At 36.2% G+C, this 13492-nt stretch overlaps 1 pseudogene; it reads left to right on the forward strand.

Moving 5' to 3' along the window:
• LOC101330341 (retinoic acid receptor RXR-gamma pseudogene) overlaps window positions 1-13492 on the forward strand; it is a 106915-nt pseudogene that overhangs the window by 70779 nt on the left and 22644 nt on the right.

Genomic DNA, 13492 nt, shown 5'->3' on the forward strand with positions numbered 1-13492 from the left:
AATTCTATAATATTGAAGGCCATTAAAATCTATTTGGCTGGCAAACGAAAATTAAAATGTAAAAGTATTAAAACTAATCTTTGTTATAATTAACGAGGCTTGGATTAGGAACAACCATAAAGCCCAACACTGAGAAATGGTGTTGAAAATTCTTTGTGATTCTTCTTCCAGTTTCATTTTGATTTCTATCTCTAAAAACATCTGAAAAGTTGTTTAACCATGATGTTAAATGGTGAATGCTAGAGATTATAGTATTACAATTTCATATATTTGCTTAATAAGTATTTGCTTTTTTCCCTCTCTCCATTCTTTCTTCCCTCCCTCCATTTCCCATTCCTCCCTCCACCCTTCCCCCTTCCTTCTTTCCTTTTTTCCTTCTTTCCTTTCTTTCCAGTTCTTAATAAAGAATTCATGCAGTATAAATTCTTCTTGGGAAGATTGAATCTTAAATAACCTTTCTTTCATTTATCAAATTTTAATATTCATCCTGTACAATGCTATAAAAATAAACATTATTTACATATGTATTTAAACAATATTCTAATACATAAAAACGTGTTATTTTAAAAGAGAAAATATCTGTAGTTTTATATCTATGTAGATATTTGCAGATAAGTCTTGGGAAACACTGCAAACTAAATAAGGTTTTCTTTTTGAAGCCATGTTGTGTTTCGTCTCTGCTTCATTTTCAGCTCTCATATTGTCATCCAAGCCCTCACTTCTCTTGTCTCCCAGAGATTGTTACTGCTGTGCTCTGTTTTGCACCTTAGGTTGAACTTTATTAATATGTTATTGGATAAGGCAGAAAAAGAAATCACTGAAACATCTGCCAAAGATCATCTGGAACTTCCATGTGGCAAGAGAATGTCTTTAGCATCCAGCAGAAATGGCTATGTATTCTCTTCCTGAAGGCATTCACATGAAGGGCCTCTATCACTATCCCTGCTTATTTTCCATTATTTAGTCAACTGACAATCAAAATAGTTTTCTTGGTGCTCGTCTGATTCCTCTACTGCCTTTATTTAAGTCCATTGCTTCCATGTGTTCCTCTGAAGAGAAACGATTAAATAGCAGTTCTCTCAAGACTGAAAAAAAAGTTTTTATTTTTGAAAATCCACAAAATTACCCAGATTCCCTTAGAAGAAAAAATTGGGGTCATAGGCACAGAAATGAGTTCTATCAAATGGAAGAGTCCCAGGTATTAAAAGGTAAACTAGATTTTAGCATACAGATGTCTTTTCTTACACAAAACCTGACAATTGCAGGTTTGAGCAGCTTATTATATAGTCATTGCTTCCTCTTCAATAACTCATTTTGATATTTTGTAATTTGCCAAAACGTGCCTTTGTGATCCCATAGGCTCTTAAGTACTTTGTAATGAGTGTGTATGAACAGATGGAAAATGTTTTCAATTTCAGGGAAAACCACTAATGGATGTCACCAGCTATTAGAAAAGCTCAGGTGGCTCCATTTTCCAAGGAAAGGTATTGTCATAAAGCTCTTCATTTTTTAATAAAATGTTTGCTCATTTATACCTGGATGGTAATTTAAGATTTCACAAGTCTAAACAGATTACAACTATAGTTGGAAATTATTTAGTGCTAAATAGCCTGGAAATCCAATCTCAAGAATCTCACCTGAAAACAGTAATGACAATCCAGGTCATTTTATTAGCGCAACATGAATTACTATAAAAACAATCCACCTGAAGAAGTGGACAAAGACATTTCACTAAGAAGTCAAATCCATGCTTGAGCTTTGGTGATAATCCCTCTTTTAAAGTAAAAAGGAGTATACCTTCTGTCCTCAATTTGTATCCCAAACTAACACATCTTCTCAAAGAGAAACACATCAAAGGAATGATTGTAGCAGAGGCTGTTCCCAAAGTATAGTCTATCTCATGTTCAAAAGGTAGTTACTTGTTCTCCAAAATGCAGAGCCATTAGCTGTTAACTCTCCCCTCAAAATTCACACCAGCTCCTTCTTTTACAAAGCTCTTGGTCTGATATCCTGTGGAAGAAATAAGAAGATTTCTGATCTAATTAGTTTATTTTCGGCCTTTGTTACCTCTCTTTTATTTAGTAAAACATTGGTCAAAAATAAATGCAATACCATCTGTGCAATGATTGATATAGCATGTTCTTCTTTATTTAGAGCTCCACTAACAGGAATTATTTATATGTAGGTTAGGAAAGAATGGAGCTAGCAATTCTATCTAGCAGAGTAACTTCCTATAATTTTAAGGAGTGCTTCATGGCTGCATTTCTTCCTTACTTGGATATGAAGTATTCAGTATATATTTTGGATAAACGCTTTTCTCTTGTCATGGAAAATAGGTGGTCTAACACCATCCAGAGTGCTGACACTACACTTCTTTTAGTATCATGGACATCATGTAAATGTAATTACATCAAAAGCAAAGTTATTAACAATAATATATATCTTTTAATAAGAGTGCTTCAATATAGAACAAAAAAGTTAAAAAAAATTATAGGTCTAAAGGGCTATGTCAAATGCACATTGGAGTTTCTTCATATTTTGTTTCACCATGAAGACAAACCATCTGACAGTGGTACTTCTGATGAGCCTACATTTTAGAGTAGTAGCAATTAGACAATGTTGTAGAAGCAATATGCATGAGAAAAGTCACTGCTTTTAAAAATATAACTACTCTAAGGATATCATTTGCTTTGATCTCAATGACTTTTATGTATAGATTCATAGGTTTAGTAATATAATTTTTTAAACAAGACAAATGGCACACACCTCACTTTCTTCTTCATTATAAATGCTAGGAAGTTCCCGCTTGTGATTATATTATTTAGCTAGGGATTATTGATATAATTTTCTTAGCCTCACTATCCAACTTTTATAACTTGCTTTCATTTTCATTATTCTTTTCAAATAGATCTTGGTCATATGGTATGCATTATATTTTTTAAAATGTCAAATCAAATCACCTTTTAATCATTTGTTTATGTACATGTAGCTTTAAGTCTAAATGAATTGTTTATGATAAGATGGACTTACTCTTCTTAAACACACGTTAGAATAGAATTTAGAATCTCGTTTGTAATATGGCTTAACAAATGAAGGGCTGTAATTAATTCATGAGTTAAATTAGTGTCCCTAAACTTAGCCATCTGCATCAAAATTTCTCCATGAAATTTTTGGCCTCTGTGAAGGGATGTGTTAATTTCTAACTTTGAATATTAACATTATTAAGACATGAAATTTTATGCTTCTGTTCTTTTTACTCAAATGAACACACACACATACATAATTATCTTAATCACACATGAAATTAATAGAAGATTAGATAATGGAGAAGAAAAGATTAGTGAACTTGAAAAGATAGTTAAAGAAACTATCCAAAATGAGACAGAGAAAGAAAATCTGTGGAACAATTTCAAGTTGCCTGATTGGGGTCCCTGAAAAAGGGGAAGGGCAGAAAATATTTGAAGTAATAATGGCTAGAATTTTTCCAATTTTATGAAAATAATAAATCCACAGATTTAAGAATCTCAACAAATCCCAAGCAAATAAATATGAAGAAAACTACCTTAAATCATAACATCATATTGCTCTGAAGTACAGAGGAGCAAATATATAGAGATGATAGCAGATTTCTTATCAGAACGATGCAAGTAGGAAGACAATTGAGCAGTGTTCTTCCACTTTGTCTTCATTATCCCTCTCACACAGAAGACTTTTTAAATATATATTTTTTCCTAATCAGTCCTGCCTGATGAAATCTCAATACTTCAGATGTAAGGTATATCTGTTCAATATATACAGGTATACATACAGATATTTGTTCAAAATTATATATATATTGTATGTACTGTGGCTCTTTTGAGAGACACAAATCATTTCATATGACCCCCCACCCCAAGAATAAACTTTCACTCCCTTGAGGGTGGTCTTGCCCCATTGAGGATGCATGCAGAAAGTAACATCTTGAAAATAATGGGGGAAACTGTCAATCTGGGATTCTATATCCAGCAAAGATATCCTTCAAAAAACTAAGAAATAATAAATACTTTTTCAGATACAAAAGTGCTGAAAGATTTCATCACCAGTACAGCTGTACTATAAAAAAAGGAAGGGCAGAAGGAAGGCAATACCAGATCAAAATCTAGATCTACACAAAGAAATGAAGCACAGAAAAAATGGAAACAGCTTTTGAAAATATAAAGACTTTTCCCTTTATTATTTACATCTCTTTAAAAAGGTAATTGACTGAATTAAACTATTAACAATGTTTTGTGAGGTTTGTAACTTTACCCCAGTGAAAAGAAACAGAAAATAAACATTAAAAATACTCAAAATAATGGCTATTAATAAGAGGTATGAAGAAAGTAAAAGAGTATAATGGTTTAGTAATTGACCACAATGGTGGAAGCAGGCACTGGTATTGAAATAAAGTTCTCCTTGAGGAGCTCAGGAAGTCAACCACAGGAGAATTCTAAAGTCAGAATAATCAAGGCAGGAGAAATAGTTAGAACAAAGATTCTTAAAAAACCTACACAGAAATCAAAGTGTGTGGTATAGTGATAAAAGATGGGACGATTAGTTGTCAACTCCGCAGAAAGAATACAGATTGGGGGGAGTGTTCAAAGGAGGAATAACAATATTCAATAAGTCTCTGGGGTCAAAAGGACCTTGTTTTGGAGAGAAAAGAAAAAGGAGAAAGAGGAAAAAGATAGGATTAGACCTAAAGGGAATATTTTTTGACACATCTCATTATTGAGTTTGACATACCAAAGGATATCCTAATAACATGGTTTTAATCTAAGCATATTCATTCGACCACCTAAAAAGCATATTCTCTTATTTTAGATTATCATACATGTTAATAACTTAAGAATATGACCATTAATCTTTCCTTACTGTGACTCCAGTGCTAGTATATAGCTTTCATATCAAAACTTTCATATCCCCCGTTGGACTCTATGCCAGAGCTTTATGACGTGGTCAGAGCTAACCCTTTTTATTCTAAGCAACCTGTTACTTAAATGTAGTTTATCACATAACACAGAGGCACAATGTTATCAATTATCTCAGACATAGCACAGATAATCTAGTATATTTACTGGCATTTTTGCCCAGGTCTTCATAATTGTTTGGTTAAAGTTGGCATAACATCATAGTAATCTTTTCTTCTATGTTTCTTATTCATGAGGTTTTTTTCAGTATCTTTATTGGAGTATATTTGCTCTACAATGGTGCATTAGCTTCTGCTGTATAACAAAGTGAATCATCCATACATATACACATATCCCCATATCCCCTCCCTCTTGTGTCTTGCTCCCACCCTCCCTATCCCACCCCCCTAGGTGGTCACAAAGCACAGAGCTGATCTCCCTTTGCTATGTGGCTGCTTCCCACTAGCTATCTATTTTACATTTGGTACTGTATATATGTCCATATCAATCTCTTACTTTGTCCCAGCTTACCCTTCCCCCTCCCCATATCCTCAAGTCCATTCTCTAGTAGGTCTGTGTCTTTATCCCGTCTTGTTTTCTCAGGGTATATGCCCAGCAGTGGTATTGCTGGGTCATATGGTAGTATTATTTTTAGTTTTTTAAGGAACCTCCATATTGTTCTGCAGAGTGGCTGTATCAATTTACATTCCTAGCAACAGTGCAAGAGGGTTCCGTTTTCTCCACACGCTCTCCAGCATTTATTGTTTGTAGACTTTTTGATGATGGCCATTCTGACCGGTGTGAGATGATACCTCTTTGTAGTTTTGTTTTGCATTTCTCTAATTAGTGATGTTGAGCATTCTTTCATGTGTTTGTTGGCAGTCTGTACATCTTCTTTGGAGAAATGTCTACTTAGGTCTTCTGCCCATTTTTGGATTGGGTTGTTTGTTTTTTTGATATTGAGCTGCATGGGCTGCTTGTACACTTTGGAGATTAATCCTTCGTCATTAATCAAATCCTTCAAATCCTTCATTTGCAAATATTTTCTCCCATTCTGAGGGTTGTCTTTTTGTCTTGTTCATGGTTTCCTTTGCTGTGCAAAACCTTTTAAGTTGCATTAGGTCCCATTTGTTCATTTTTGTTTTTATTTCCATTTCTCTAGGAGGTGGGTCAAAAAGGATCTTGCTGTGATTTATGTCATAAAGTATTCTGCCTTTTTATTTTCTCTAAGAGTTTTATAGTGTCTGGCCTTACATTTAGATCTTTCATCCATTTTGAGTTTATTTTTGTGTATGGTGTTAGGGAGTGTTCTAATTTCCTTCTTTTACATGTAGCTGTCCAGTTTTCTCAGCACCACTTATTAAAGAGTCTCTCTTTTCTCCATTATATATTCTTGACTCCTTTTTCAAAAATAAGGTGACCATATGTGCGTGGATTTATCTCTGGGCTTTCTATTCTGTTCCATTGATCTATATTTCTGTTTTTGTGCCAGTACCATACTGTCTTCATTAATATATCTTTGTAGTATAGTCTGAAGTCAGAGAGTCTGATTCCTCCAGCTCCGTGTTTCTTTCTCAAATTGCTTTGGCTGTTCAGGGTCTTTTGTGTTTCCATACAAATTGTGAAATTTTTTGCTTTAATTCTGTGAAAAATGCCATTGGTAGTTTGATAAGAATTGCATTGAATCTGTAGATTGCTTTGGGTAGTATAGTCATTTTCACAATGCTGATTCTTCCAATCCAAGAACATGGTATATCTCTCCATCTGTTTGTACCATCTTTAATTTTTTTCATCAGTGTCTTATAGTTTTCTGCATACAGGTCTTTTTTCCCATTAGTTATGTTTATTCCTAGGTATTTTATTTTTTGTTGTTGTTGCAGTGGTAAATGGGAGTGTTTCCTTAATTTCTCTTTTAGATTTTTCATCATTAGTGTATAAGAATGCCAGAAATTTCTGTGCATTAATTTTGTATCCTGCTATTTTACCAAATTCATTGATTGGTTCTAGTAGTTTTCTGATAGCATCTTTAGGATTCTCTATGTATAGTATCATGTCATCTGCAAACCGTGACAGCTTTACTTCTTCTTTTCCGATTTAGATTCCTTTTATTTCTTTTTCTTCTCTGATTGCCATGGCTAAAACTTCCAAAACTATGTTGAATAAAAGTGGTGAGAGTGGGCAACCTTGTCTTGTTCCTGATCTTAGTGGAAATGGTTTCAGATTTTCACCATTGAGAATGATATTGCCTGTGGGTTTGTCATAAATGGCCTTTTTTATGTTGCGGTAAGTTCCCTCTGTGCCTACTTTCTGGAGGGTTTTTATCATAAATGTGTGTTGAATTTTGTTGAAAGCTTTTTCTGCATCTGTTGAGATGATAATATGGTTTTTATCCATCAATTTGTTTATATGGTGTATCAAATTGATTGATTTGTCGTCGTGAATGATACTTGATATGATTTCAACATTCTTAAATTTATCATGACTTGATTTATGACCCAAGACATGATCTGTCCTGGAGAATGACCCATGAGCACTTGAGAAGAAAATGTATTCTATTGTTTTTGGATGGAATGTCCTATAAATATCAACTGAGTCCATCTTGTTTAATGTATCATTTAAAGCTTGTGTTTCCTTATTTATTTTCATTTTGGATAATCTGTCCATTGGTGAAAATGAGGTGTTAGTCCCCTACTATGACTGTGTTACTGTCGATATCCCCTTTTATGGCTGTTAGCATTTGCCTTATGTATTGAGGTGCTGCTATGGTGGATGCATAAATATTTACAATTGTTACATCTTCCTCTTGGCTTGATACCTGGATCATTATGTAGTGTCCTTCTTTTTCTCTTGTAGTAGTCTTCATTTTAAATTCAATTTTGTTTGATATGAGAATTGCTACTGCAGCTTTCTTTTGATTTCCATTTGCATGGAATATCTTTTTCCATCCCCCCACTTTCAGTCTGTGTGTGTCCCTAGGTCTGAAGTGGGTCTCTGGTAGACAGCACATATACGGATCTTGTTTTTGTATCCATTCAGCCAGTCTATATCTTTTGTTTAGAGCATTTAATCCATTTACATTTAAGGTAATTATCGATATGTATGCTCCTATTACCATTTTCTTAATTGGTTTGGCTTTGTTATCGTAGGTCTTTTCCTTCTCTTGTGTTTCCTTCCAGAGAAGTTCCTTTAGAATTTGTTGTAAAGCTGATTTGGTGGTGCTGAATTCTGTTAGCTTTTGCTTGTCTGTGTAAAAGTTTTAGTTTTTCCATCGAATCTGAATGAGATCCTTGCTGGGTAGAGTAATCTCGGTTGTAGGTTTTTCCCTTTCATCACTTTAAATATGTCCTGCCACTCCCATCTGGCTTGCAGAGTTTCTGCTGAAAGATCAGCTGTTAACCTTATGGGGATTCCCTTGTATGTTATTTGTTCCTTTTCCCTTGCTGCTTTTAATATTTTTTCTTTGTATTTAATTTTTGATAGTTTGATTAATATGTGTCTTGGCGTCTTTCTCCTTGGATTTATCTTGTATGGGACTGTCTGTGCTTCCTGGACTTGATTAACTATTTCCTTTCCTATATTAGGGAAGTTTTCAACTATAATCTCTTCAAATATTATCTCAGACACTTTCTTTTTCTCTTTCTTATAGGACCCCTATAATTCGAATGCTGGTGCATTTAATGTTGTCCCACAGGTCTCTGAGACTGTCCTCAAGTCTTTTCATTCTTTTTTCTTTATTCCACTCTGTGGTAGTTATTTCCACTATTTTATCTTCCAGGTCACCTATCTGTTCTGCTTCAGTTATTCTGCTATTGATTCCCCTAGAGAATTTTTAATTTCATTCATTATGTTGTTCATCATTGTTTGTTTGCTCGTTAGTTCTTCTAGGCCCTTGTTAAACATTTCTTGTATTTTTTCCATTCTATTTCTAAGATGTTGGATCATCTTTACTGTCATTACTCTGAATTCTTTTTCCGGTAGACTGCCTATTTCCTCTTCATTTGTTAGGTCTGGTGGGTTTTTACCTTGCTCCTTCTTCTGCTGTGCATTTCTTTGTCTTCTCATTTTGCTTAACTTACTGTGCTTAGTGTCTCCTTTTCACAGGCTGCAGGCTGATAATTCCTGTTGTTTTTGGTGTCTGCCCTCAGTGGGTAAGGTTAGTTCAGTGGGTTGTATATGCTTCCTGGTGGGGGGGGACTGGTGCCTGTGTTCTGGTGGATGAAGCTGGATCTTGTGTTTCTGGTGGGCATGACTGAATCCATTGGTGTGTTTTGGTGTGTCTGTGAACTTAGTATGATTTTAGGCAGCCTCTCTGCTAATGAGTGTGTTGTGTTCCTGACTTGCTAGTTGTTTGGCATGGAGTGTCCAGCACTGTAGCTTTCTGGTCGTTGAGTGGAACTGGATCTTAGTGTTGAGACGGAGATCTCTGAGAGAGCTCTTGCTGATTGATATTATGTGGGCCTGGGAGATCTCAGGTGGACCAATGTTCTGAATTCGGCTCTCCCACCTCAGAGGCTCAGGCCTGACAGCCGGCCAGATCACCATGACCCTGTAAGCCACACAGCTGGAGAAGATGGGCTATGAGTTGGATGTCAGCCACTGCCCTGTTGTAGCTCTGTCTTAGCTATCTCCAAAGGTTCACCCAGATATATTGGGTTATTCCACCATTCCTCATAACTTGCACATGCCAGTCTGGGATTTGTAGATGTCCTCCTTATACTCTTCATTGAAACATCTTGCATTCATTGTGGTGAGAGATATGCTAATAGTGTTGGTTCTCTTCAGTTCAGAGACTGGGACAGTCTGAGCCTGCATGTGGCCAAGTCAGGAGCAGCTGGCCACCAATCCCAAAGTGATAACTTGTCAGATTCCAAGAAGGCTTTCTGCAGCACCCGAGCATTAGTCCCAAGCAGCTGCTCCACTCAGTTGCAGCACTGTGACCGGGGAACTCGGTGGGACCCTCAAACAAGGATTTCTGCTGGCCCTAGAGCCTGGCTTGCCCACCCAGGCAAGGAGCTGAGGAGAGTGTCTCCCGGCCCGTCCCACCAGAGGGGCAGACACCTGGAAGCTGCACAGCCGACAGCACAGGAGTTCTCATGTTTTTCTATCAGTGTGTATTCCCCACTCCCATAACCTTCCCCTCAAAAACTTAGCATCTGTAGTTTGTTTTAAAAAAGATTTCTAACAATTTTCACAGAATATGGGGATTTCTTATAGCTTATATGAAAATATTAAGTAGTGATGTTCTACATCATTAGCACATGACAAGACAAAACTTTCAAAATATTAATCCATAATTTCTCTGTGTTTTCTTCCAGATTTGACCTTTTCCTCACTCAGAGGAGGGCTAATTTGGCTAAGAGAATGCAGTGGTCAAAATCTGCTTTTTGTGTTTCAAAAGCCTTGTAATTGGAGGGAAATTAAAGCAACTCACATTTTGAAAAATAAATATAGGAGAGAATATCTATGGTATAAAAGCCAGGTATTCTATCTTTGGACTAGATCAGAATGGAAAAAGAAAAGTATCAGAGTAGAAAGAGGGAGTGATTAGATGTGGGAGAATCCCTTTGAAAAAGGGTTTAGACTTCAAGTGGGATGAGCCTCAATTGGAGTGGGACAGTGAGAGACCAGTTAGGTTTGTGTAATCTAAGAGCAAAAAAAAAAAAACAAAAAACAAAAAACCAAAAAATGGTGTGTGTATATTTCTTGGTAAACATTAGGAAGTTAGAAAGACCCAATTCTAGGAATATATATGTAATGTCTAGAAATGAGCTTACTTGGTTCTCCCTTGCACCAGTATAGTATAGGTGTACCTGAATAATTACACAAACTTAAGAGTACATTTGGCATTAAACTAGACATCATGTGACATCCACAGAGATACTCTCCTGTCCTGGTATGGTGTGAAGCACTAAAGTGAACTCCAACAAGGAATGCTACTGAAAGTAAGAGCAATTAGTCAGACATTAACATGGGATGAAGCAGAGGCACTGGAATGGATCAGTGATGGATGATCATTCAGAATGATGAATGTTTCACTGAATGTCAACAGAGACTGAAGGCTACGAGGACAAGATATTACATACAAAATCCTTGCCATTCTGCAGGGTACACACAATTCTTGGCAGTAGGGTAGGGAATTTAAATGGACTGGTTTTAAGTTTTCCCGTCTCCACTGAATAGGAGCTTGAAATAAAAATTATACTGAATTATAAAAAATAAAGAAAATGACACTTCTGGCATATTTCTGGTTTTGGAGTGAGACATGCACCTTCTATGAATAAAGTCTATGTTTCCTCTGAGGCACATCTTACATTACATTTGAACAATCAAATATGTCATTGTCTATGTTTGCTTTTTCTCATATACCTGAAAAATGGCAACAAAACTCAGACATTTTTAACTCATTTTTTCCGGATGATTTGTATTGGTTATCAACTGTATTACTTAAATTTAAAAAACAAACCCACAATATCTTTTTCTCTGTAGAAAAAAAGGACTTCTAAAATTATAACTAGAGTTGATATCTTTTCCATGTATTATATTCAGCTCATGGAACATAATCACATTAAAGGATCCTAACTTAGGACCTCACCCCATCATGTTGTATGCCACATATTGTTTATAAATTAGTTAGCCACTTTCTCTCTACTTATATTAGCAATTCTAACCAGATGTTTTTTCAAAATTTATAGAGTATTTATTTTAAAAAACACTTAGAAACAGTATGGTTAAGTCTTAGGTAGTAATATACTTTTCTAATTCACTTCTAGATTTTTATCAGTTTATATCAAGTTATATAAACTTGCTTAGGTTATAATATCTGATCCACTTCTGAAATCTCAGTATCAAAAATGTCTTTCTCTCTCTCTCTCATCATATCCTATTCATCCAATTTACTTATTAAAGAACCTTTACAGCAGTGATTCTTTGATTTCATCGAGATCTCTAGTCCACTTATTTTACCACTTTATCATTATTAACCGGAACTCTCCGGTGTTCATTTTTCCTAGTCTAGCGTACAATTCATACTCCATCATTGTCATTATTTCTTACTTTTATTGTGCATCCGTAGTACTACGGTGAACACATTAAAGTGATGTAAACCCCAATATCCATTTATTTTCTCCAGATCTGTACTACAGCACATAACTGCTTGGTTGACGTGACTCATTTCATATTACACATTTTAAGCAGGTAATCAAGACTACTTAACTCTTTTATAGGGCTTTCTTGTTGGGCTCATGTTCTCATGCCATGAAATATTCCTTCTCTCTTTTAACCCTAAATTTCTTCACCTTTAATCTGAGCTGAATATTCATCTTTTAACTCATTGAGAAAGTGGAAGCCACCAGAAACCATTTCCTTCAACATTCCACCACAAAATCTACAGATTTATCTATCCCACACCCATCTTCTCTTTCTATCCTACCACAGTTTAGAGTGTTACCCTTCTTATCAAAAAATAGTCCATCCCTGCATTCTTTGGATCCAGTTCCTTTTCAAAAAGCTCACTCTTGGGCATCCTTGGTGGTGCAGTGGTTGAGAGTCCGCCTGCCGATACAGGGTACACGGGTTCGTGCTCCGGCCCGGGGAAGATCCTACATGCCGCGGAGTGGCTGGGCCCGTGAGCCATGGCCGCTGAGCCTGCGCGTCCGGAGCCTGTGCTCCGCAACGGGAGAGGCCACAACAGTGAGAGGCTCGTGTACCGCAAAAAAGAAAAAAGAAAAAAGCTCCCTCTTTTTGTCATATCTTCTGTTTCCTCCCTCGAGATTCTCTTCCTTTATAGCCAGCTGATAATTCCTGCAAGCATAAAACATATTTTTGCTAGCTCCTATTCGTTCTGTGGACTGCATATTCCTTCCACCTTCTTTCTTGGCTTCTACAAAATTCACCTCATTGGGGTTTTCTTTTACCACTTATTCAATCTTCTTTGCCAACTCATCCTCCTAAACCAAACCTTTAATTGTTAAGATCCTCAGAATTCGGTCTTGGTCCTTTTATTCATTTCTTTTTGATTACTTCTCAGTAATGTCATTGACTCCAAAGAATTCCAGTGTCATCTGTATGCTGATGACTCAAAAATTATCTTTTCTCTCCACAGGCATCTCCTTTGACTATCTGTTTCTCTCAAATTGCATATCTTGCTCCTTTCAATAAATGCCACTATCACCCACCTGAGGCCAGGAATTCAGAAATAATCATTTATTATTAATAGTAATCTGTCATACAGAGTGAAGTAAGTCAGAAAGAGAAAAACAAATACCGTATGCTAACACATATATATGGAATTTTAAAAAGCGGTAGTGATGAACCTAGTAGCAGGGCAGGAATAAAGACGCAGATGTAGAGAATGGACTTGAGGGCACGGGGTGGGGGGAAGGGGAAGCTGGGATGAAGTGAGAGAGTAGCATTGACATATATACACTACCAAATGTAAAATGGATGGCTAGTGGGAAGCTTCTGCATAGCAAAGGAGATCAACTCAATGCTTTGTGATGACCTAGAGGGATGGTATAGGGAGAGTGGGAGGGAGGCTTAAGAGGGAGGGGATATGGGGATATATG

The sequence above is a fragment of the Tursiops truncatus genome, chromosome 5 (assembly GCF_011762595.2).
Source record: "Tursiops truncatus isolate mTurTru1 chromosome 5, mTurTru1.mat.Y, whole genome shotgun sequence".
In the NCBI taxonomy this organism is placed as follows: Eukaryota; Metazoa; Chordata; class Mammalia; order Artiodactyla; family Delphinidae; genus Tursiops; species Tursiops truncatus.